The sequence below is a fragment of the Ovis aries genome, chromosome X (genome assembly GCF_016772045.2).
Source record: "Ovis aries strain OAR_USU_Benz2616 breed Rambouillet chromosome X, ARS-UI_Ramb_v3.0, whole genome shotgun sequence".
NCBI classification, from domain to species: Eukaryota; Metazoa; Chordata; class Mammalia; order Artiodactyla; family Bovidae; genus Ovis; species Ovis aries.
Genome location: NC_056080.1, coordinates 114305974 through 114330086, shown reverse-complemented (window position 1 = coordinate 114330086; position 24113 = coordinate 114305974). Strand labels below are relative to the sequence as shown.

General features: G+C 39.8%; 1 long non-coding RNA gene and 1 other non-coding gene across 2 annotated transcripts; both read left to right on the top strand.

Moving 5' to 3' along the window:
* Nucleotides 1-12322: 12322 nt before the first annotated feature.
* On the top strand, nucleotides 12323-20046 carry LOC132658751 (uncharacterized). Its single transcript, XR_009598748.1, has 2 exons — nucleotides 12323-12429; nucleotides 12844-20046. It is a non-coding gene; the product is annotated as an uncharacterized LOC132658751 (long non-coding RNA).
* TRNAG-GCC (transfer RNA glycine (anticodon GCC)) lies at nucleotides 18153-18225 on the top strand. The gene has a single exon. It is a non-coding gene; the product is annotated as a tRNA-Gly (tRNA).
* Nucleotides 20047-24113: the final 4067 nt, after the last annotated feature.

Genomic DNA, 24113 nt, shown 5'->3' with positions numbered 1-24113 from the left:
CTAGTTGTACTTTGGGGTTTGCCCTTTCTTACTGCTGGAGAACCTAAGATCACCATGTGAAGAAGCATAGCCTTAGCTCCTAGAGGATTAAAAAACTCATGGAGTAGGAGCCCAATTTATACAGATCATTCCAGTTGAGGCCCAGAGTTAGCCAGGCAAAGACAAGGCACAGTCATGCAAGGCAGAGGCACAGAATCACAAACCATGCTGTTCTATATTTCTGTAAGGTCAGGTTTGAGAGGTAGTATAGCAATAGGGTCTTGTAGAGGTAGACAGGGACCAAGGCACAACAATGTTTTATGCTTTATTTTCATTCTTTCTTCTTTTGGATCATTAGGGGTTTTAAGTAAGGGAGAGACATGATCAGTCAGCAATTTAGAAAGATAATTTTGGTGGCAGAACAAAAGATGGATTAGAGAGGTGAAAGGTGGGAGATATACAGAATTTGTGATAACAGTGTGGTCAAGAAGTGATGAGTGGTAGAAGAAGTGGCAAGGAGAGGGAAAATATGGGAAATATTTAGGAGGTAAATACACTAGGGCTTAAGGATGGGTTGAATGTCAAGGTCGTGGAGGAAAGGGAGGCATCTAGGAGCATTGTCTGGGGTCTGGCTTCAGTAGAACTGGTACCAGTCACTGAGGCAGGAAATATAGGAAGAATGATAAGGCCTTTTTTAGTTCTGTTTTAGTGAGGGGAGGCTGAGCTGAGTTTTGAGTATGTCAGTTTCAGTTGTTTCTCAGACATCCATATAGAGATGTTTGGCTGGCAGTAGTGTATATAACCAGGCTAGAGTTTTAAATGCAGGAGTTGTAGTCACATATGTGAAAATAAAACAAGAACACATACAATGTATCAATTAAGAGTATACCTTTTGGGCTCATTTAACTTGGATTCAAATCTCAGCTCCACCACATATTAACCACAATCATTGAGAAAAAATGTCTTCATCTACAGAGACAGATTAAATATAGACAAGGTTGTTGTGAGGATTAAACAAGGCAAGGTTTAGCAAAGAATCTAAAATTATTAAATTCTCAATAAGTGGTAGATATTGTTACTAAATGATCAAGAAATAACAAAGAAGTAGACCAAAACCGTGGAGCCAAGAAGTGGCCAAAAGGCACTTGAAAAGATGCTTAACATCACTAATCATCAGAGAAATGCAAATCAAAAGTAAAATAAGCATGCTGCTTGGGGCTGGTGCATGGGGATGACCCAGAGAGATGTTATGGGGAGGGAGGTGGGAGGGGGGTTCACGTTTGGGAACGTATGTAAGAATTAAAGATTTTAAAATTTTAAAAAATAAATAAATTAATTAATTTTTTAAAAAGTACAATAAGATAGCACCCCACATCCATTAGGAGAGCTAGTATAAGAAGGAAAGAGAGAGAGAGAGAGAAAAGGAGGGAGGGAAAGAGGGAGGAAAGAAGAGAAAAAGGAAGGAAGGAAATAACAACTGTTGGCAACAATGTGGAGAAATTGAAACTCTTGTGTACTGTTGGGAGGATTGTAAAATAGAATAACCATCATGAAAAACAGTAAAAATCCTCAAGAAATTTAAAATACAATCACCATATGATCCAGCAATCCCACTTCTAGGTATATATCCAAAAATTTTTGAAATAGGGTCTCAAAGAGACATGTGCACATCCATGTTCACAGGAGTACTATTCACAATAGGTTGTCTGAGGAGGCCTTACAAATAGCTGAGAAAAGAAGAGAAGCAAAAGACAAAGGAGAAAAGGAAAGATATACCCATCTGAAGGCAGAGTTCCAACAAATAGCAAGGAGAGAAAAGAAAGCCTTTCTAAGTGATCAGTGCAAAGAAATAGAGGAAAACAATAGACTGGGAAAGACTAGAGATCTCTTCAAGAAAATTAGAGATACCAAGGGAACATTTCATGTAAAAATGGACACAATAAAGGATAGAAACGGTATGGACCTAACAGAAGCAGAAGATATTAAGAAGAGGTGGCAAGAATACACAGAACTGTACAAAAATGATCTTCAAGACCCAGATAACCACAATGGTGTGATCACTCACCTAGAGCCAGACATCCTGGAGTCCAAAGTCAAGTAGGCCTTGCAAAGCATCAGTACAAACAAAGCTAGTGGAGGTGATGGAATTCCAGCTGAGCTATTTCAAGTCCTAAAAGATGATGCTGTGAAAGTGCTGCACCCAATATGCCAGCAAATTTGGAAAACTCAGCAGTGGCCACAGGACTGGAAAAGGTCAGTTTTCATTCCAATCCCAAAGCAAGTCAATGCCAAAGAATGTTCAAAGTACCACACAATTACCCTCATCTCACACACTAGCAAAGTAATGCTCAAAATTCTCCAAGCCAGGCTTCAACAGTACATGAACCTACATTTACCCCCAATGTTCATTGCAGCACCATTTACAATAGCTAGGACATGGAAGCAACCTAGATGTTCATCTGCAGACGAATGGATAAGAAAGCTGTGGTACATATACACAATGGAATATTACTCAGCTATTAAAAAGAGTGCATTTGAATCACTTCTAATGAGGTGGATGAAACTGGAGCCTGTTATACAGAGTGAATTAAGTCAGAAAGAAAAACACCAATATAGTATATTAATGCATGTATATGGAATTTAGAAAGATGGTAACAATGACCTATGTGTGAGACAGCAAAAAAGACACAGATGTAAAGAAAAGACTTTTGGACTTTGTGGGAGAAGGCGAGGGTGGAATGATTTGAGAGAATAACATTGAAATATGTATGTTACCATATATGAAATAGATCACCAGTCCAGGTTCTATGCATGAGACAGGGTGCTGAGGGCCAGTGTACTGGGATGACCCTGAGGGATGGGATGGGGAGGGAGGTGGGAGGGGGTTCAGGATGGGGAACACATGTACACCCATGGCTGATTCATGTCAATGTATGGCAAAAACCACTACAATATTGTAAAGTAATTAGCCTCCAATTAAAATAAATAAAAAAAATTTTTTTAAGAAACATTAAAAAAAAAAATAGTATGTGAACCGAGAAATTCCAGATGTTCAAGCTGGATTAGAAAAGGCAGAGTAAACAGAGGTCAAAGTGCCAACATCCAGTGGATCATAGAAAAAGCAAGAGAGTTCCAGAAAAATATCTACTTCTGCTTTATTGACTATGTCAAAGCCTTTGACTGTGTGGATCACAATAAACTGTGGAAAATTCTGAAAGAGATGGGAATACCAGACCACCTGACCTGCCTCCTGAGAAATCTGTATGCAGGTCAAGAAGCAACAGTTAGAACTGGACATGGAACAACAGACTGGTTCCAAATCAGGGAAGGAGTACATCGAGGCTGTATACTGTCACCCTGCTTATTTAACTTATATGCAGAGTACATTATGTGAAATGCTGGGCTGGATGAAGGACAAATTGGAATCAAGATTGCCAGGTGAAATATCAATAACCTCAGATATGCAGATGACACCACCCTTATGGCAGAAAGTGAACAGGAACTGAAGAGCCTCTTGATGAAAGTGAAAGAGGAAAGCGACAAAGCTGGCTTGAAACCCAACATTCAAAAAACTAAGATCATGGCATCTGGTCCCATCACTTCATGGGAAATAGATGGGGAAACAGTGGAAACAGTTTCAGACTTTATTTTCTTGGGCTCCAAAATCACTGCAGATGGTGACTGCAGCCATGAAATTAAAAGACGCTTGCTCTTTGATAGAAAAGCTATGACCAACCTAGACAGCATATTAAAAAGAAGAAACAATACTTTGCCAACAAAGGTCCATCTAGTGAAAGCTATGGTTTTTCCAGTAGTCATGTATGGATATGAGAGTTGGACTATAAAGAAAGCTGTGTGCTGGAGAATTGATGCTTTTGAACTTTGGTGTTGGAGAAGACTCTTGAGAGTCCCTTGGACTGCAAGGAGATCCAACCAGTCCATCCAAGATGAGATCAGTCCTGAATATTCACTGGAAGACTGATGCTGAAGCTGAAACACCTGATGCGAAAAGGTGACTCATTTGAAAAGACCCTGATGCTGGGAAAGATTGGGGGCAGGAGGAGAAGGGGACAACAGAAGTTGAGATGGTTGGATGGCATCACCGACTCGATGGACATGAGTTTGAGCAAGCTCTGGGAGTTGGTGATGGACAGGGAAGCCTGGTGTGCTGCAGTCCATGGGGTCACAAAGAGTCAGACATGACAGAGGGACTGAACTGAACTGAAGAAGTGGAAGCCACCTAAATGTCCACTAATGGTTGAATGGATAAAGAAAATGTGATAGAGATAGATACCTTTAACAGACTATTCAGTTCAGTTCAGTTCAGTTGTTCAGTCGTGTCCGACTCTTTGGCCCCATGAATCGCAGCATGCCAGGCCTCCCTGTCCATCACCAACTCCCAGAGTCCACTCAAACTCATGTCCATCGAGTCCATGATGCCATCCAGCCATCTCATCCTCTGTCGTCCCCTTCTCCTCCTGCCCACAATCCTTCCCAGCATCAGAGTCTTTTCCAATGAGTCAACTCTTCGCATGAGGTGGTCAAAGTACTGGAATTTCAGCTTTAGCATCATTCCTTCCAAAGAAATCCCAGGGCTGATCTCCTTCAGAATGGACTGGTTGGATCTCCTTGCAGTCCAAGGGACTCTCAAGAGTCTTCTCCAACACCACAGTTCAAAAGCATCAATTCTTCAGTGCTCAGCTTTCTTCACAGTCCAACTTTCACATCTATACATGACCACTGGAAAAACCATAGCCTTGACTAGATGGACCTTGTGGGCAAAATAATGTCTCTGCTTTCAATATGCTATTTAGGTTGGTCATAATTTTTCTTCCAAGGAGTAAGTGTCTTTTAATTTCATGGCTGCAGTCACCACCTGCAGTGATTTTGGAGCCCCAAAAAATAAAATCTGACACTGTTTCCCCATCTATTTCCCATGAAGTGATTCACCCTTTAAAAGGGAAGAAATCATACCACATTCTTCTACACATATGAACTTTGAAGTTATTATGCTAAGTGAAATAAGCCAATCACAAAAGACAAATATTCCTTGATTTCACTTGTATCACTTATATAAGGTATCTGTAGTAGTCCAATTCCTAGAAACAGAAAGCAAAATGGTAGTTCACCAGGAACTGGGACAAGGGAAGAAAGAATTGTTTAATGGGTACAGACTCAGTTTTGCAAAATGAAAAAATTCTGGAGGTCTGTTACATAACAATTTGAATATATGTAACATTATTGAACTGTACACTTAAAAATGGTTAAGATGGTAAATTTTATGTTATGCATTTTTAGCACAATAAAAAGATTCATGAAAGAACATGGAGACAAAAGCACAGATTCCCGACAAACCAAGTGCAGTCTCAGCTATTAATATATTTACCGTCTAGTAAGTTCCTGGGCAGCAAGAACTATGCTCTATTCATTGTTGTATCCTCAGCACCCAGCACAGTGTCTGGCAGAGCAGGCACTCAATAAATGTTGGCTAATCTAATGTAAGGTGCCTACGTGCTAAGTCGCTTCAGTCCTATCTGACTCTTTGCTACCTCATGGACTGTAGCCTGCAAGGCTCCTCTGTCCATGGGATTTTCCAGGCAAGAATACTGGAATGGGTTGCCATTCTCTCCTCCAGGGCATATTCCCCACCCAGGATCGAACCCATGCCTCCTGTCTCCTATATTGGCAGGGGGGTTCTTTACCACTAGCGCCACCTGCAGTATATATCCTGTATTGGCAGGTGGGTTCTATACCACTAGCGCCACTGGCGGTAGGTATCCTGTATTGGCAGGTGGGTTCTTTACCAGTAGCACCACCTGGGAAGTGCTGATAAGGTAGAAACCATAAGATAGAAAGAAATAGAAGAGCGAGAAAGGGAGGACAAGGAGCATAGAGAGATGAAGAGCCCAAGACAGGAAAGAAAGCACTGAGTCCTGGAAAAACCAGTATGTTCTAAATGAGACTAGGGGAAGGATATGCCATCAGAAGTGATCAGTCACAGGATCTATAAAGTGGGCAGATGTATAAAGCCAGTCCTCTGGTCTTAGTGCAAACTACACAATTACTCAGAGGCATGTGTTGAACAGAATCATAGCCCTTTGGGGGTCAGGAAGAATTAGAAGAATAATAGGCAGCTATCTAGAGACAAGGGCTTTCCTAGTGGCTCAGTGGTAAAGAAGCCGCCTGCCAATGCAGGAGATGTGAGTTCGATCCCTGAGTCGGGAAGATCCCCTGGAGAAGGAAATGGCAACCCACGCCAGTATTCCTGCCTGGGAAATCCCACGGACAGAGGAGCCTGGTGGGCTACAGTCAAAAGAGTCGGACACGATTTAACGAATAAACAAGAACAATACACTGACAAAAACTGATACATTTCTGGTTTAATTTAAATTAGGGCTATTGGTTTCAGGTTGAAAGATAATCTCAACTGTGGTCCTCCTACACCAAGTCTTTTGGACCACTTCCCCATCTCGCTTGGCCCTTGAGGCTTGGGCTCTGCGCATGCGCCCGAGGTCCCAGGTGGCAGCTAGTGTGGTCACAACGCCCCATCCCCTTACTTGAGGGCGACGCTGTTTGGGGAGGCGCCCTTTTAGGACGTCAGCGCAGCAGCCTGGAACCCAGCATTGTGAAGGGCGTGGCCTAGAGGAACCGTTACCTTCGTGACCACGGTCTGGGTTGCCCAGACTAGCTGCGGGCATAGAGAGGGAAAGGTGTGCGTGAAGAGGAGAAACCGAGACAGCTTGTGGCACCCCAGCCCACGGCCTCCTGGGGGCTGATGGGTGGCCATGGACCGGTACCTCAATAACTGCTACAAGGCTGCTCAGGCTGCCACCTCTAAGGCGTCCTCCAGCAGCCTAACTGCCGACAGGGAGCCGTGTGACTCCGTGAGTGGGGGCCAGTCGGTCATCCTCCTCTTTCTGGCTCCAGGGCTGGGTCTTGGGAGGGAAGGAGGGTGGGCAGACGAAAGACTACGGGGGAGGACTCAGCAGAGAGGGGTGAGTCTTTGAAGCTGGGTTTCCGGCTCCCAGACCATCTGCAGTGACTAGAGCTCCCTCTGGCCGAGATTAGCTTTGAATGGAGCTCAGAGATTGGGTGGGTAACAAGGGGTAAACTGGGAGGCCTTCAGGTTATCAACAGAGCAGTTTCTTTCAACCCTGAGTATGTGTCTTTGGTTTATTTGGAGGTATTAGCCCATTGAGTTTAAGTAGATTGGTCTAAACTAAAATAATAGTACTAGAAACAAAAAAACAAGGTTTCTACTTATATCTGACAGAGCTCACAAAAAGACCCCATCCCAGAGGTCGGAGCCACTAATCTATTGGATCTTCCCCTTGGGGTCAAGCTTCCAGTTGTTCCAGGAAGTAATAATGTATTCTATACTACAGATTTAAGTGAAAAGGTAAACTAACTTTTCATGGTGCTTAAGTGATTTTCTTGACTGTTTTCTGCTTACTATTAAACTTGAAACACTGCCATTATTTTGCTTTGAGTCAACTTCAGTTTCACACACCAAGTGAAGTTAAAATGAGTTGAAGTATTCAGTGTCTGAACCTCACTTTAATGATAGAAGGCCTCATGATTGGCCTCCGCCACCCAATTCAGCCTTATCTCTGACCCAGACCTCAGCTCCGAAAGGTCCGGGTCTTTTCTCCCTGTCCACACATAGTATGATAATTTCTACTTCTGTGCCTTTGTCCATCTGGGTCCTGAAACCTGGCCTGCTCTCCTCTCTTTCCTGACCTTCAATTTGAGCCACCTTTCAAGAGCTACTATATGAAGCCTCTCCCCAGTGTCCCAAACCCCAACGGTTTCATCTTTCCTTAGAATTTACATTGCCCTTGATCTGCATTCTCTCACTCAGCACCAAAGTACTGTTTCTGGTTCAGAGTGCCGCACGCACTGTTTACGTCCTCTGCCTAACACTCCCCACCCTGTCCTTAGCTTTAGGCCAAGCCTGAAGGAGGTTCGGAACTCTTTGAGTGTGTGCTTTCATCACATTATTTCTACTTATTTCCCGATTTTGCTTATTTCCTTACCGTTCTCCTCTCTAGGGTGTCATCAAGGATGCATAGGGGGCTCCCTGGTATTTCTGATACTTGTCAAATATATATGATTTTTTAAAGTTTTATTGCTGGAAAGCAATATAATTTCTTTTCAAAACCAATCCATTCTACCCCTTCCCACAAATTAACATTCCTAAAACATACTCAAAGCCTATTTGACTACAGTGATAACACTCCTCTTCAGTTTGTAAATGTAGCCCTCTTCATTGGTTTCTTGCTCCACTATATTCTATTTCCCATATTTACATTGTGTTACTCTTTTATTCACTTGTTAGCTACTTATTTCCTGATTTTTTCCCCATACTTATGCTGATTCGCTCTACACTTTATTATATTGATTCCCCCCAAACACATGTATTTAATTATGATCAGGTACTATATTCAACTACCCTAAACACTAACTTAGTGGGATCCTTCTTTATCTTTAGCAATATCTCCTCAAGGAAGTAACACTATATTTTACACATTTAGTTGGGTTTTTTTAAACTCTACCCTTGACCCAGAGAAGGCAATGGCACCCCACTCCAGTACTCTTGCCTGGAAAATCCCATGGATGGAGGAGCCTAGTAGGCTGCAGTCCATGGGGTCGCTAAGAGTAGGACACGACTGAGCGACTTCACTGTCACTTTTCACTTTCATGCATTGGAGAAGGAAATGGCAACCCACTCCAGTGTTCTTGCCTGGAGAATCCCAGGGACGGGGGAGCCTGGTGGGCTGCCGTCTATGGGGTCTCACAGAGTCGGACACAACTGAAGTGACTTAGCAGCAGCAGCAGCACCCTTGACCACCTTGTAAGGTGAAGCTATGACAGGTAGATGATGGTAGCAGAGTTTAGACTAGAACCACAGTCTCCCAATTTCTTGGGCCATGCTTTTTCACCCGACCTTGCTGCTTTGTGAACTACAAATCACTTTAGCAGAGTACCATGGAAACGGAATTTAAAGGTCTTTCATATTGATTTAAATGCAAGTGGAAGGAAAATTACAGTATTCTACTGTCTTCTTTTCAGATCAGCCCATTTTCAGTATTCTCTCACTTCAGATTGTTCTTGCATGTTTTATTTTCAATGAACAGCCTAATCACCTTAACAAATTGAGGTTTAAAAGTATGATTTCATTCATTTTACATATGTAACACTTTTCAGTCTATGTTTTTGCAGCTTTATCAACCTTCTTATGACTTTAACCTGTCTGATCCTTATTGTCGGCTTTTGGAAACCAGCTATAAAAGCCTGCACGATCCACATTTAAAATCATACTATAGGCGAAAAGATATCCTGAGGAGATTAAAGAAAGACGGCTATGTCACCAGCAATAATAAGGTGGGTTGAAGTTTGCTTCCAGTTAACCAGCATAATCCCATGGTCTTGATAGAAGCTTGCTTCTGTACTTCACTGGGAACCTGTGTCAACTTTTAATTGAGCAATAAAGAATACCTGACAGAAAAATCAATGAATTACTTAATATTTGAGTAAAGAGAAATCAGGTGGCTGTTTCTAAATAAAATTGTTCCCATTTGATCATTTTTCTTTGATAAAAGCAAAAGATAAACACCAAATGATTTGAATATGTAAAGACATATGCATATACATTTATTTATGCATTTTCTCTCAGCTGTATGATTAGTGCCTTTCCTTTGGCTCTAAAAGTATTAATGGCACTGTATACCCATCAAGGGATATTTCCAATACAATTTGAGAAGACTAGAGACAAAATGGAAACCTAACAGAATATAGCTTGATAGAATAAATTCTTCTGAAAGTTAAACATCATTATTATACTGATATTTTAATAACATTCATTTTGTGTGAACCATATTATTGAAATAATATTATTTAGGTAGACATTTCCTGGTGATACACCCACTGAAGAGAGATATTGCCTTCTAAATTATTACCAAATGTGCTATCACTACCTTTGATCCCAAAATTGTTACTAAAATGAATGTTCTTATGACTCTTTTCTCTGGAAAGTTTCATGATTGTTACAACTTTCTAGTTATATATTTGTGTTTATAGGTTGTATGCAGCTTGAAGGAATTGAATAAGTACAGGCAGTATCTCACCAGATTGAAATTAGACTTTGAAAGAAACTATGTAAGAGAACAAGTAAGTTAAATACTTGAATTTGTTTTATTTGAGGCCTGTAAGAAAGTTTTTATGTAGGTTGTGGAAGACAGACTTAAATGCAGGCTAATTAACCATTTGTAAACTACAGGATGTTTACCAAGCCTGAAACATGAGAAGTCATATCAAAGGACAAGGTTATTTCTGGCCAATATAAACACTGTAATTCTTCCCCCCCCCTCCCAGAAAATGACTGAAAAACAAGTAAATAAATTGTATGAAACCAAGAGAGCCTATGACAGTCATGGCAATACACAGTTCCAAGAATGGCTCTTACAAGAAAATAAACAAACAACTCCAGACCAAGAGCTGTTGATAAAGCAAAGGTATGACCAAAGTTAATGCATATATTTGTGGACATATTGTGGACTCCAGAAAACTGTAAAAGTACTAGAAATAATTGAAAGCAGAATTTAAAAAATATTAGACACAATTTAACTTCCTATAGTCTTCAATGTGGACTGAAAAGAAAGGAGATTAAGAGATAGCAGGGATTGGAAACTTTGATACCATAGCTAGGAAAGAGTTTCTGCCTGAGAAAATGGAGTCATGAGGAACCCAAGAGGTAAGACAAACTGATATTTGAAGAACAATTCTGAGGTACAGCTCCCTGAGCTTAGGAAACCCAAGTTCATAGTAGTAGAGGGAATGGTGTCATTAGCACATTTCAAACTTAAGTATAAGGAAATTACTGCCAGATAAAACAGAAAGAGTTGCTATAACTTCATCTGATGCTAATATAAACAGGTGTTACCCCCCCCAACTAACCATGTATGTTCATTTAGCTATTACTCACATACAGTCAATCTTATCATTCAGCGGCTGAGCCCATGCCCCAAGAGGCAAAGGGATGAGTATAGTTCCTTCTCTTTTTCCTTTATCAGGGATGAGGGCCAGTTCCCCATCACCTAGCTCTTACATTCCATGGATTCATGTCATGATATGCCAGAATATATACTGGTTCACCAAAGTGGCAGACTGGTAGTCTGCAGACCTATCTATACATAAGAGGTTGTTCAAGGACTTGGCAATGACAGAGAGGCCAGTAGCCACTTATTTTTTAAAGAAAATTCAAATATACTTGTTTTTTGAAGTCAGTCCTTAAGTTGACTTCAGCTGTCTTTGGAAACTCATGTTACAGAGCTCCTGAATTATGGCTAATCTCTGTATAAAATGCTTTAAATCAGTCTGTTCTACATTTTGCCATTGCCCCAACCATAGTAACAGTCTGATGAGCACATCATGGTGAGTTGGTGGATCAGGCTAGCTTAAAGAACTCTACATTCCTGTAGTTTAAGAAATAAAAAGTAACCCAGAAGGTGGTTTGGGAATATCAGAGTAGATGATACCATCATAAGGGAAACACCCAGTTTATCTTCCCTTAAATTTTCACTTTTACTTAGCTTGGAATTAAACAAGCTTGAACACATAGCAGAAAAGCAGAATGTACTCCGGATAAAGGAAGAAGAAAGACGACATCAGGACCACATTAGAAGAAAACTTAGTCTCTGGAGACAAACTGAAGAGGTGAGAAACACCAAATTATAAATATTGATGGGGAAATTATGTGTGATTATTTTATTTATAAACATTTTTAGCAGTCCCACCATATTACCTGAAGTTATTTCAGGTCTAAGAAATAAATCACTGCTTAAAAAATCATAATTATTTTAAAATAATAAACTGCTATTAATCTTGTATCACCATTATAACAGACAAGCTTTTACTTAATGTAGTGAGACTGATACCACAAATTACATACCTATCAGAGTATAGACACACTTCATCTGCTCTTAAAGTTTTAGAATTTAACTCTAGTGAAAAATAATCATGTTTGTATTCTTACTCCTCAATGCTCAGATAAGGCTATTTGTTCAGGCTCCCTGTCAGAATACATTTAAGGGCAACATATTACATATGATAATTCCTCAAATCTATAAGAGAAAATCACCTTTCCAGCATCTTTTTAGATCTACCTTTGAAGCATAAGCCGATTCTAAAGGCAATGTAAGATTTTCATTATGGTTGTCCAAGTTCCTATAAGGGCCTTAATTTGACCTAATTTGCTTATTGATCAAAAAAAAAATGAAAACAAAACAAAAGATTATAAAAGAGAAGCCCTGCTGACTACCATGACATTGTGCTCCTTAGGAATGGAAAACAAAAGAAATGTTACTTCTGTCAAAGATTGGAGAAGAAATAAAAATAGAAGCAAGATTTGAAGAACAACGTAAAAAAGTCAAAGAAGATACTCACCATAAGGTAGAGTGACCTTTGAACAATAACTTGGGCTGTTTTGAGAAAAGGGTTTTGCTAATTTTTATATTTTAAAGTGTGGATTTTCAGAAGTGACTTAAATTCACAAGGATAGCTATTGATGGAAAGAGCCAGTCTGGTCTGAACCTGGACTTTAAGGGCTGGTCTAAAATGGGACCAGTCTCCAGAAAGTAGGCAATGAGTTCAGTTGGACCTAGTTATTAAAATACATTCTTCAAGTTGGAAAGCAAAAGGAAACTTACCCTTATTACCTTCCTAGCTCTGTACTCTGATTTTAGAAATCTCAAGAATGAGGGCTTCCTTCAAATATACCATCATATTTGAAGTATCTGTTATACATTTCCAGTGGCAAGTTGATATTAAATTTTAAACATTGAATATATATATTTTAATATTTAGAAAAAAGCACAACTCGAGAAAAAAATCACTTATTATTTACAAAAAATGCAGAGGAATGACCTTCAGAGAGAGGGATCAGAAGAAAATGTATTTGAAAACAGAAGTCAAGATGAAACAGAAGGTAAGAGAGAAATAATAAAAGACAAAGGTAAGTAGAATATGTATAAATATTTATTAATAATCAGTGGCTTTGTAAAAACCCCTCTATGTGCTAATATAGTGAGGTGACAAAGCCCTTGCAAATAGAAATTCTAGAAGCTCACACTTACAGGCACTTCCCAGTTACAGGTCAAGTTGTAGAGAATGTACAGACACCCACACACATTCACACAATATTGTTATATTACAGACATTATAACAAATTACACACTTCTATAAAGTGGCTCAGCAGACAAGACTGCCTTTACTAGGAGTTTAAAAAGGAGCCAGTAGAGGAGACAGAACAACAACAAAAAGGGAAAGAGACAGTTATATATAGATAGAGAAAATGAGCCAGTAAGACAAAACATTACCCCCAAAACAGACTGAAACAAAGAGGGAGACAATGAATGAAAAGTAGGAAAATTTTAACTGAGGTCCACTAAGAAAAGATTATACAAAACAGTAAGCTAGAGAAAGAGAAAAAAAATTTAAGTAGAAAAAAAGAAGAGACATTTAAAATATCTTAAGCAAGAAATAAAGAACAAAAAGGTTAAAAAGGAGAAAATATGATACAAAAAGAAAGAATGAAATGGAGATATAAAGAGGAGGAAAGTGAATGAATGAATAAGAAGAATATTAAGCAGAAGAAGCTAGTAAGAAAATACACATGCACGTGCACGCGCGCGCACGCGCACACACACACACACACACACACTCCATGAGGGAGTGGAAGGAGACAAAGGCAAAGAAACAAGAAAAAGACGAGGAGTATGAGGAAGAAAAGCAAACAAAGAAAACAGAGAATGAAAGAAAGGGAGCAAGAAAAAGACATACAGACACAAATAGAGAAACAAAGGAGTAGGAGGAAGAGAGAGAGAATAAAGAAGTTTAAAAAGGATATGTGAATAGAAAAAAGTAAAATAAAATAAAAACAGAATGTGAGAGTGAGAAAAAAATTTGAAAAGAAGCCAGTAGGAAAATCTAATACAATTTGGGCAGGGAGTAATAGGGGAAAGAATGAGAAGTTAGTAAAAGAAAAAGAGAGAGACTTAAAAAGGAGATACCAATATGAAAAAGCAGTACATTGAAGATAGACTGAATGGAATAAAAGGATCCAGTAGCACAGGGAGAATAGGAGAAAAGGAAAATATTAATATTAAAAAGGAGGAAGTTAAAAAGTCAGTAAAAGAAAAGAAAATTAAAAATGAAAAGATAAAAAAGGCAAAGAAGGAAATGAAAAGAGGAGAAACAGAGACACAGAGCAAAAGGGAGAGAAAAAGTATAGTACAATAAGAGAAGGATTTCAAAATTTATAGAAGACTAGCATTAAATAAGGGGGGAGGGGGAGGGGGGAGGGAGGGAAGACGGGTAGATGGAAGACAGAAAATATGAACATACTTCAAAAAGGAAGAGCCAGTAGCCAGTAAGAAAAGCAGTACAGGAACACAGAGAAACCATGGAAGAAAGAGAGAAGGGACAGAGAAAGAGAGAGGAAAGAAATATAGAAAAGAGGTAAATAGGATGAATTTATAAAATAGGAGCCAGTAAAAAAGGCAGGACAAAGAAAATAGAAGGAAGAGATAAAGGGAGAAGGAAAGAAGACAGTTTGAAAAGAGAAGCCTGTAAAAAGAATAAAATAGGAAGAAAGAAAGGGAAGAAGGCAGGGATGCAGGCAGACAAAAGAGAAAGCAAAAGAAAAGGCATGAAAAGGAACTATTAAAAATGGGAATAAAGGAGAAAAGGAAAGAAGGAAAGAAAAAAATTTTAATGAATAAGTTATAGGAAAAAATAAAATGAAGAGAGAATGTGACTGTGTGAGAGAGAGACTTCAAAAGGAGTCAGAGGAATTTAAAAAAACCTGTAAAATAAACATGATAGGTAACAGATAGGTAGAACCAACTTTTAAAATAATAACCCAGAGGGCTTTCCTGGTGGTCCAGTGGTTAAGACTCTGTGCTTCGAATACAAGGGGCCCAGTTCAATCCCTGGTCAGGGAACTAGATGCACATGCCACAACTAAGAGTTTGCATACCTCAACTAAAGATCTCACACGCCGCAACAAAGACCAAAGATGCCACATGCTACAACCAAGACCTGCTACAGCCAAATAAATAAATACTTTTTAAAAGAGTAACCCAGAAATGAACGTACAAAACAGGATAGCAGATGAGAGAAAGAAATGCTTCAGAAGAGGAGCCCTTAAAAGTGAGTTTAAAAGGAGTGAGAGGGATGGGGAAAGTGCCAGGGGAGGGTGAAAAGGGAGGAGGGAAGACAAAAAATGTAAAGCAAAAGGACGAAAGGCAGCAAGTAAAAGAGAATTAAATCAGAAAGCAAAGAAAGAAAAAGAAGGTAAGTGTTTAAAGGATGGGACAGTAGGAAAAAGTTAAATAAAAAGAGGGAGTGTGATTGCATAAGAGGCTTGAAAAGAAACAGTAAGTAAAAAATTCAAGTACAATTTGGGGAAGAGGGCTGTTTAAAAAGGAGACTTCCAAGGGGGCTTCCCTGGTGGCTTCAGTTCAATTCAGTCGCTCAGTCATGTCCAGCTCTTTGGGACCCCATGGACTGCAGCACACCAGGCCTCCCTGTCCATCACCAACTCCCGGAGTTTACTCAAACTCATGTCCATTGAGTGGGTGATGCCATCCAACCATCTTATCATTTGTTGTCCCCTTCTCCCACCTTCAATCTTTGCCAGCATCAGTTTTTCCAATGAGTCAGTTCTTCGCATCAGGTGTCCAAAGTATTGGAGTTTCAGCTTCAACATCAGTCCATCCAATGAATACAGGACTGATTTCCTTTAGGATGAACTGACTGATCTCCTTGCAGTCCAAGGGACTCTCAAGAATCTTCTCCCAACACCACAGTTCAAAAGGAACAATTCTTCAGCACTCAGCTTTCTTCAGAGTCCAGCTCTCACATCCATACATGACCACAGGAAAAACCATAGTTTTGATTAGACAGACCTTTGTTGGCAAAGTAATGTCTCTGCTTTTTAATATGCTGTCTAGGTTGGTCATAACTTTTCTTCCAAGGAGCAAGTGTCTTTTAATTTCATGGCTACACTCAACATCTGCAGTAATTTTGGAGCCCCCCAAAATAAAGTCTGACACTGTTTCCACTATTTCCCCATCTATTTCCCGTGAAGTGATGGGACCGCATGCCATGATCTTCGTTTTCTGAATGTTGAGCTTTAAGCCAACTTTTTCACTCTCTTCTTTCACTTTGATCAAGAGGCTTTTTAGTTCCTCTTCGCTTTCTGCCATAAGGGTGGTGTCATCTGCGTATCTGAGGTTATAGATATTTCTCCCGGCAATCTTGATTCCAGCTTGTCTTCTTGGTTACCTAACTGTTATTCACTTAATACCAATGTATCATGATTGGTCAACAGAAAATTATAAAGTTCTACATCACTAAAACTACCGTTTAATAGAAAAACCTGTAATCACTTTTTAAAATCCAGATACATATCAGAATTATCTTGGAATTTTTTTGAAAAATACAAATGCCCAGGTATTGCTTTTTTTCTCCAGAGCTCCAGATGTGTTTCTAATGAGCAGGTATGTTTAAAAGCAACTGGACTATATGATGATCTTTTACTTTTATCTAATTTGTTTCAGTTTTTCTATTTCATGTTTAGTGCTCCCATGTCATTTAGTTTATGTTTTCCAATTTCTCTTTTTTATTTTTTGACGTTCTTTCTCAAGCCTTTATCAAGTATAGTAGAAAAGCTTTTGTATACATATATATATGGATAATATATATATATATTAGAAAGCTTATGAATTTTTGCCTAGCTAAAAAATTTATGACATTTATGGCATTCCACTTGTTTGACTTAATATGAATAGAATGCTAGATTTCTAATTTATACATTCACTCAGAAGTTTGATATAGTTCCATGTATTTTGCATCTGGTATTCCTACTAAAAGTCTAGAAAGTTTATCACCTTAGTGATTTTTAAAAAAATTTGAATGAGGCTTGATTCTAGTCCAATTCTGAGAATATAAAGAAATACTATGTTGTAAAAGAAAAAATACCCAGAAAATTAACATGTGATAGTTATTAAATATAGACTTTGTTTAAATTTCACATGCAAAAAAGGAGTGGATATATGTGTAACTGATTCACTTTGCTGTACACGTGACACTAACACAACACTGTAAATCAACCCTACTCCAATACATACAATTTTTTTTAAAGGGATGAAGCTAGGAAAAAATATGAAATAAAAAACAAAATGTGAGTGAGAGACACTGAGGAGATTAAAAAGAGATGTTGATAAAATTAAGTATAATTGAAGGCATGGAGAGAGAGAGATCTGAAAGAAATCAGTTTAAAATGGTAAAATAATGATACATTGATTGATGACAACCAGATGACAGGTTGATAGATAGATATTCATAAAGGAGAAACCAGTAGTAGTAAGACAGGACAAAGAATACAGAAAATGAGAGAGGGGAAAACAAGAAAGTTTTTTTCAAAGGAGACAGTAGAAGAAGAAAGGAAGAATTGAATTCTATAAAGGATGAGTCAGGGAAAAGTGGCATACAGAAGGAGAAGGGATGTAAGAGTGTGATGGAGGATCAGTAGGAAAACCAAGTACAACTGTGTGATGTGCGAATAGTTAAAAGTAGAAGGCAATAAATGTAACATAAAGCTAAATGATTGATACCTATGTAGATAGCCAGCTAGATAGGTAGGAAATTTAGGTAGAAACAAGTTTTTACAGGAGAAGGCAGTTGTAAGGACAAGAATGTATAAAGAAAGAGAGAGGAAAGGAAAGAAAAAAGTTTTAGAAGTAGTAATAGAAGAAGGGGGGAGGAAGGAAAGGGGAAGGAAGGAAAACAAATGAAGGAAGACAAGAGAGGGGAAGGGTGATAGGGTGGATGATGAAAGGGGGTAGGAGGAAGGAATAAGACACGAAGAAAGGGAGGAGGGACAGGAAGGAAAGAGAGAGGAGGGGCTTCCCTAGTGGTCCAGTGGCTAAGACTCTGAGCTCCCAATGCAGGAGGCCTGGGTTCCATCCCTCTAGGTAGGTAGAACTTTAAAAGAGCAATCAGGTTAAGACAGTGTAAAGAAAGGAGAGAGGAATGGGGGGTGGGGGGCGGGGAGAAGGAGAAGTTTAAAAAGAAGTCAGTAGAAAAGCTTAAGAAGGAAGAAGAGGGATTCCCTGGTGGTCCAATGGCTAAGACTCTGCACTGCCAATGCAGGGGGCCTGGGTTTGATCCCTGGTCAGGGAACTAGATTCCACATACCATAACTAAGACCCAACCAAATACACAAATATTTTAATAATAAAATTAATTTCACTTTAAAGAGAAATAGTGATGAAAAGAAAAATATTTAAAAATAGGAGATGATGCAAAAAGAATGGAAGAAGAGTGGAGAGAGGGAAGTAGGGAAGGAATGGAAGAAGGAAAGAGGAGAGAAAAGGGATGACAGAGGGGAGAGATAAAAATAGAGGAGGAAAGACAAAGAGCAAAGGACAATGAATGAAGCAGAGCTAGAAGGGACAGAAAAAAGCTTTTAAAGGACAAAAAGAAGAAGCAAGATCGAAAGAAGGAAGTGGGAGGAAAGAGAAGTTTAAAATGATGAGCCTGTAGAAAGTGTAAAATATAAAAGAAATGAAACAGAGTGTGAGGGGCTTGAAAAGGATGCATTAATAAGAAAATTAAGTACAATTGTGGACAGTGGGGAAAGAAATCTAAAAAGAAGCCAGTTAAAATATTTCAGTGATATAAGATTCATGGATGAATTGACAGGAGGGTAGGTTGATAACTAGGAAAGTATATAAAATATAAATAGATAGAACCATAGATAGGTGATTGATAGATGATCGATGGTTGGATGGATAGATAGGTCTTACTTTTAAAAAGAGAACCAAGTTTCTAAAAGTCAGTACATAAAAGATAGAAAAAGAGAAAGGGAAAAAAGTTTAAAAATATTTTTCAAAGGGGTCAGTACATAGAGAATAAAAGAAAAACGGAAGATGGACAAGACAGGATAGGATAGGGTAAAGTAGGAAAGGGAAACAGAAGGGCAGGGAGGCTGCGTGCAGACAGGCACAGAGAAGAAAGAAATGCAGAAAGGGAACAAAAAAATGATGAACAGAAATTGAATAACAGAAGGAAAGAACAAAGGAAGACATATGAAAGCAAAAAAGAGAGAGGCTTCAAATGGAATAAATTATAAGAAAATGTAAAATAGAGAAAAATACGAGAATGAGAGACAGAAAGGAAAGAAAAAAGGAGAGTTGGATACAGAAAGAAAGGAAGAATGTCTCAGGCATTTTTTTAAAAAAGTTTTAAAAGTAGTAGCCAATTTAAGAGTGATTGACAGCTGGATGTAGAGCCAGCCAGCTAGGTAGGTAGATAGGTAGAAAGAATAGATTTTTAAAGGAGAAACCAGTAGTAAAGATAATAGAAAAATGTATAAAGAAAGGCAGAAGGAAACAAATGATTTGCAAAAGGAGTAGTATAAACAAAGCAAAAGAAGAAGGAAGGAGGAAGGGAAGAAAGAAGGAAATAGGAGAGAGAAAGAGGGGGAAGAGGAAGGAGGCAGGAATGGACAGAAGGAGAGAGAAGCAAATGAAAGAGGATGAGAGAGTGAGCGTGGGTGGATGGATGGAGAAAGGAGAAAAGGAGGGGGCAAGGAAGAAAGAAATGAGGAAAGGGCAAAGGGGCAGTGGACAGTAAGGGGGAGGAAGGGATGAAGTGAGGGAGGGGAGGGGGAAGACATGCATGCAGGTGGGGAAAGGAGAGAGAGAGACCATGAAAGAAATGGAGTGAAGAGAAGACAAAGAAAGAGGAGAAAGAGAGAGGAGGCAGGAAGGAGGGAAGAAGAAAGGGAGGGTGTAGGGAGCGAGGAGAGAAAACTCCAAAAAAGGAACTCAGCTAAAAACAAACAAAGATGAATGGAGAACAGCTAGGTAGTTTGGTAGGTTGATGGACAGATGGGTAAGTAGACAGGATTTTAAAAGTCAATATTAAAAAGATAAGAAAAACAGGTTTAAAAGAGGAAACCCAAAAAATAGATATAAGAGGAAGAGAGGGGGAAGGAAGGAAAGGAAGAAGGAGGTCAGGAAGGCAGGAAGTAGGGGAGAAAGGGAGGGAAGGAGGAAGGCAGGCAGGCAATAAGTTTACAAAGGGTGGGACTTGTGTGGTGGCTCAGTGGATAAGAATCCACCTGCCAATGCAGGGGACACAGGTTTGATCCCTGGTCCAGGAAGATCCCACATGCTGTGGAGCAACCAAGCTCATGTGCCACAACTACTGAGCCCACACTCTAGAGCCTATGAGCTGCAATTATTGAAGCTCTCCTGCCCTATAGTGTGGCTCTGCAATGAGAAGCCTGCCCAGCACAACTAGAGAGTAGGCCCTGTTTGCTGCAACTAGAGAAAGCCTGCAAGCAGAAACAAAGACCCAGAGCAACCAAAAATAAATAAAAATTTAGAAATAAAGGATGAGTCAGTAGGGAAGACAGCTAAAGAAGGGAAGAGAATATATAAGAGTGAAAATGTAGGAACCATTTTCCTACAAAAAAACCTAAAACAGTTGTGTGGCAGGAGACAGACTGTAAAAGTAGGAGTCAGGAAAGCAAAGACAAAAATAAAGACAAAGATAAATGGTTGAGAGCTGAATAGGTAAGTAGGCAGTTATACAGATGATAGGTAAGTAGGTATATAATTTTAAAAGTGGAAGCCAGTAAGGAGGGATGCATGAGAAAGAGAATGAGAGAGTTAGAGCAGGAATGAAAAAATAAAAGGGGAGCCAGCAGAAAGAGAGTAAAAGGAGGATGGGGGGAAGGAAGAAGGAGGGTGGGAAGGGTAAAGATAAAGAAGGAAGGAAGGAAGGAAGATAGGAAGAAAGGATAATGGATCAGAAGTAAGAAATAATGAAGAAAGAAAGAGGTTTATAAATAATGAGTCAGTAGGGGAAAGTGAGAAAAAGCAGAAAAAGACAATGTGAGAATGATGGGGAGAACCAATAAAGCCAAGTACACTTGTGTGTGATGGAGGGAGATGGATTTAAAAAGTAGAAGTCAGTTTTTTAAAAAAGAGAATACAATATAGATAGCTAGATGGCTAGGTAGGTAGAGAGAGAGGTAGGTACGGCAGATAGGTAGATAGATGATAGGTAGAAACAAACATAAATAGTAAAAAGAAAGAGAAAAGAGAGGACAGGAGACAAGATGTGTGAGGGGGGACAAAAGAGAAAGGAAAAGAACCAGATAAAAAGAAGTTTTAAGGGAAAGCAGAAAAGACTTCACTTTTAAAGAAATGAGCAAGAGAATGGGTTCAAGAGAACTTTTAAAAAGGACCAGTCAGTAAACACAATGTGAGAGGGAGGAAGGAAGGAAAAGTTTGTGAAGGAAGAGTCAGTAACAAAAGCTCACGGTTCAGTTCAGTGAGATGAGGGTGTAACCTTCTGCCTCTGAGACAGTATATCACTTTAGCAGCCAGCTTTCTCCCTCCATCTTCAACTGTTAACTTCCCCTTCCAGTAGGAGGAAGGTTTCAGGTAGGCATCTTAAACAGTGCCCACCTCAGATGCTTTTTGAAAAAGAAACCATAAAAGAACTTGATGTTCACAGTATTTCAGAGGTGACAGGAGAATGAAGATGTCTATTTCACATATGAAATTGACTTATCACTGTAACAAAGACATCATGTTCTACCATGTTGACACCAAGGAATACACGTAACTCTAATGAAAACCCAGTTAGCACACATATAGTTTAGAATCCTTTTGTCTATTTCTGAATGATTAGAAACAGGAACGGCAGTCACCTTTTTCACAAATCAGGTCTATATATGTATGGTTGCCTCAGCCAGATTTTTGAGGCACAACCAAGAATTGTCATGGCCATTGTGGGGTCTCCAGCACATGGCCTCCGGGGTCTCTAGCACAGGTATGATGCTGGTCTGCATCCCCACACAAAGAAAAAGCCATGGTCTTCTTGAGCAGGACAGAGGGATGGAGTTTTTTCCCTTTTGCCAGAAGACAGTTCTGCCCCCCGCCCAGTAGAGCTTTAACTATACATTGTGGGGTCTCCAGCACATGGCCTCCGGGGTCTCTACCACAGGTATGATGCTGGTCTGCATCCCCACACAAAGAAAAAGCCATGGTCTTCTTGAGCAGGACAAAGGAACAGAGTTTTTCCCCTTTTGCCAGAAGACAGTTCTGCCCCCCGCCCAGTAGAGCTTTAACTATACATTGTGGGGTCTCCAGCACATGGCCTGCAGGGTCTCTACCACAGGTATGATGCTGGTCTGCATCCCCACACAAAGAAAAAGCCATGGTCTTCTTGAGCAGGACAGAGGGATGGAGTTTTTCCCCTTTTGCCAGAAGACAGTCCTGCCCCCCGCCCAGTAGAGCTTTAACTATACAAGATAATATTATGAAAGTGATTGTCCTGCCTCCCCATCACATCTATCCTAAGGTTTCCTAACCTTGCCACTATTGGCATGTTGCACTGGATAACTGTTTATTATGGGGACCATCCCGTGCATTGTATGTGTAGCATCATATGTGGCCCCTGTCTACTAGATGCCAGGAGAAATCCCTCTCCCTGATTTGTAACAACCAAAAGTGTCTCCAGACATGTCCCAATTGCATTGTTCTCTGGGGTACAAATTTGCCTCCCACTGAGACCTACTACATACCCTCTCCAGTTTCTCCCCATATACAGATTAGGATATGGTCCTCCCCCTAGTGGGCATAAAAGGATAAATAGAATCTATCTTGAATAATTTTGTCATCACCACTATTAATTTTTTTTTAATTTTAAGCTTCTTATCCAAAGATCAAGAAAATGAGTGTCACTGCTCGTCACCAGAAGTCATACCAAGGACAAAAAAGTAATTGAAATAATTAGAAATACTAAAATAGTCACTTGTGCTTCTTTCCCAGAGGTGCTGTCTGGGGCAAGAGGTGTGGTTTATGTTCTTACTCCTCTAAGTGTCAGCAGTATGGGTATCACTGAGGCACTTATTATAAAAGCACAGTCTCAGGCACTGCCCCACTACTGAATCAGAACTTGCATTTTCACAAGACCTCAGTACATGACACACACATTGACTTTTGGGGAACACTGGCTTCCATAGCCCCATGGAGGCAGAATAAAGTAATGGTGCTTGGATGACTGTTTATCCTCTGCCTCCTCTGGTCTTCAGAGACATGCCCTTATCTCCACTGAGATAGTGCTTGGCCTGTCATCATTCACAGTTAAATTGGCCATCACTGCAATGACTCATGGTCTGGTCTCACTGAGCTTAGTAGAACCCTCTGGATTTCCCACTCCACCTGAGTCCTGACTGCCTGTTCCATAACACTCTGGGAGGAGCCCTCTTAACCCCAGCCCAGTGGCTCCCCTTTATGAGCTTCCCAGCTAGACCCTCAGCCCCTTCTGGGCCATGTATATACCACATGGGAACCAAGAGTGGCTTAAGAAAGCAAAACCTCAAGGGGAAATAGGGAGAGGTTGGTCAAATGGTACACATTTTCAGCTATAAGATGAATAAGGTCTGAGGATCTGATGTATAACATGGTGACTATAGTTGAAAACACTGTATTGTATAATTGAAATTTGCTAAGAACAACATGATAAATATGTGAGGTGATGGATGTGTTAATTAACTAAATGGGTGAGGGGGGAGAAATCCTTTCACAGTATACATATGTATCAAATCACCACAATGTACACTTTAGCTATCTTACAATTTTATGTGTCCATTATATAAGTCAGTAAAGCTGAAATGTTTTAAAACTGAAAGAAAAAGAAAGCAAAACTTCAGCGAGAGCCTTGCTCTGCCTGACCACACTGTATTACAAAGTTTGGGGTCCATGACCCCGGTGAAGAGGAAGAGTCAGAGTAGGGGTAGCCAAGGAAATCTCTTTCTAAAGTCTTAAACAGAGAGCTGAGCAATAGTTCTTCTTTTCTCTCCATTAACCTCAGTTATCTGAAGCACCAAGGCCCAAAGTAAGCAAAATGTGAAGCCCTGTCTGATTTCTTTGGTCTCCAGTCACTCTCACCACCTTCCCATTTTCCCACCATCTCTGAGCTGCTAAAGGAGTGGACATTTTCCCCCTAACTTTCCTAAAGTCATATCCTTTTTCTTCCTGAGCCCA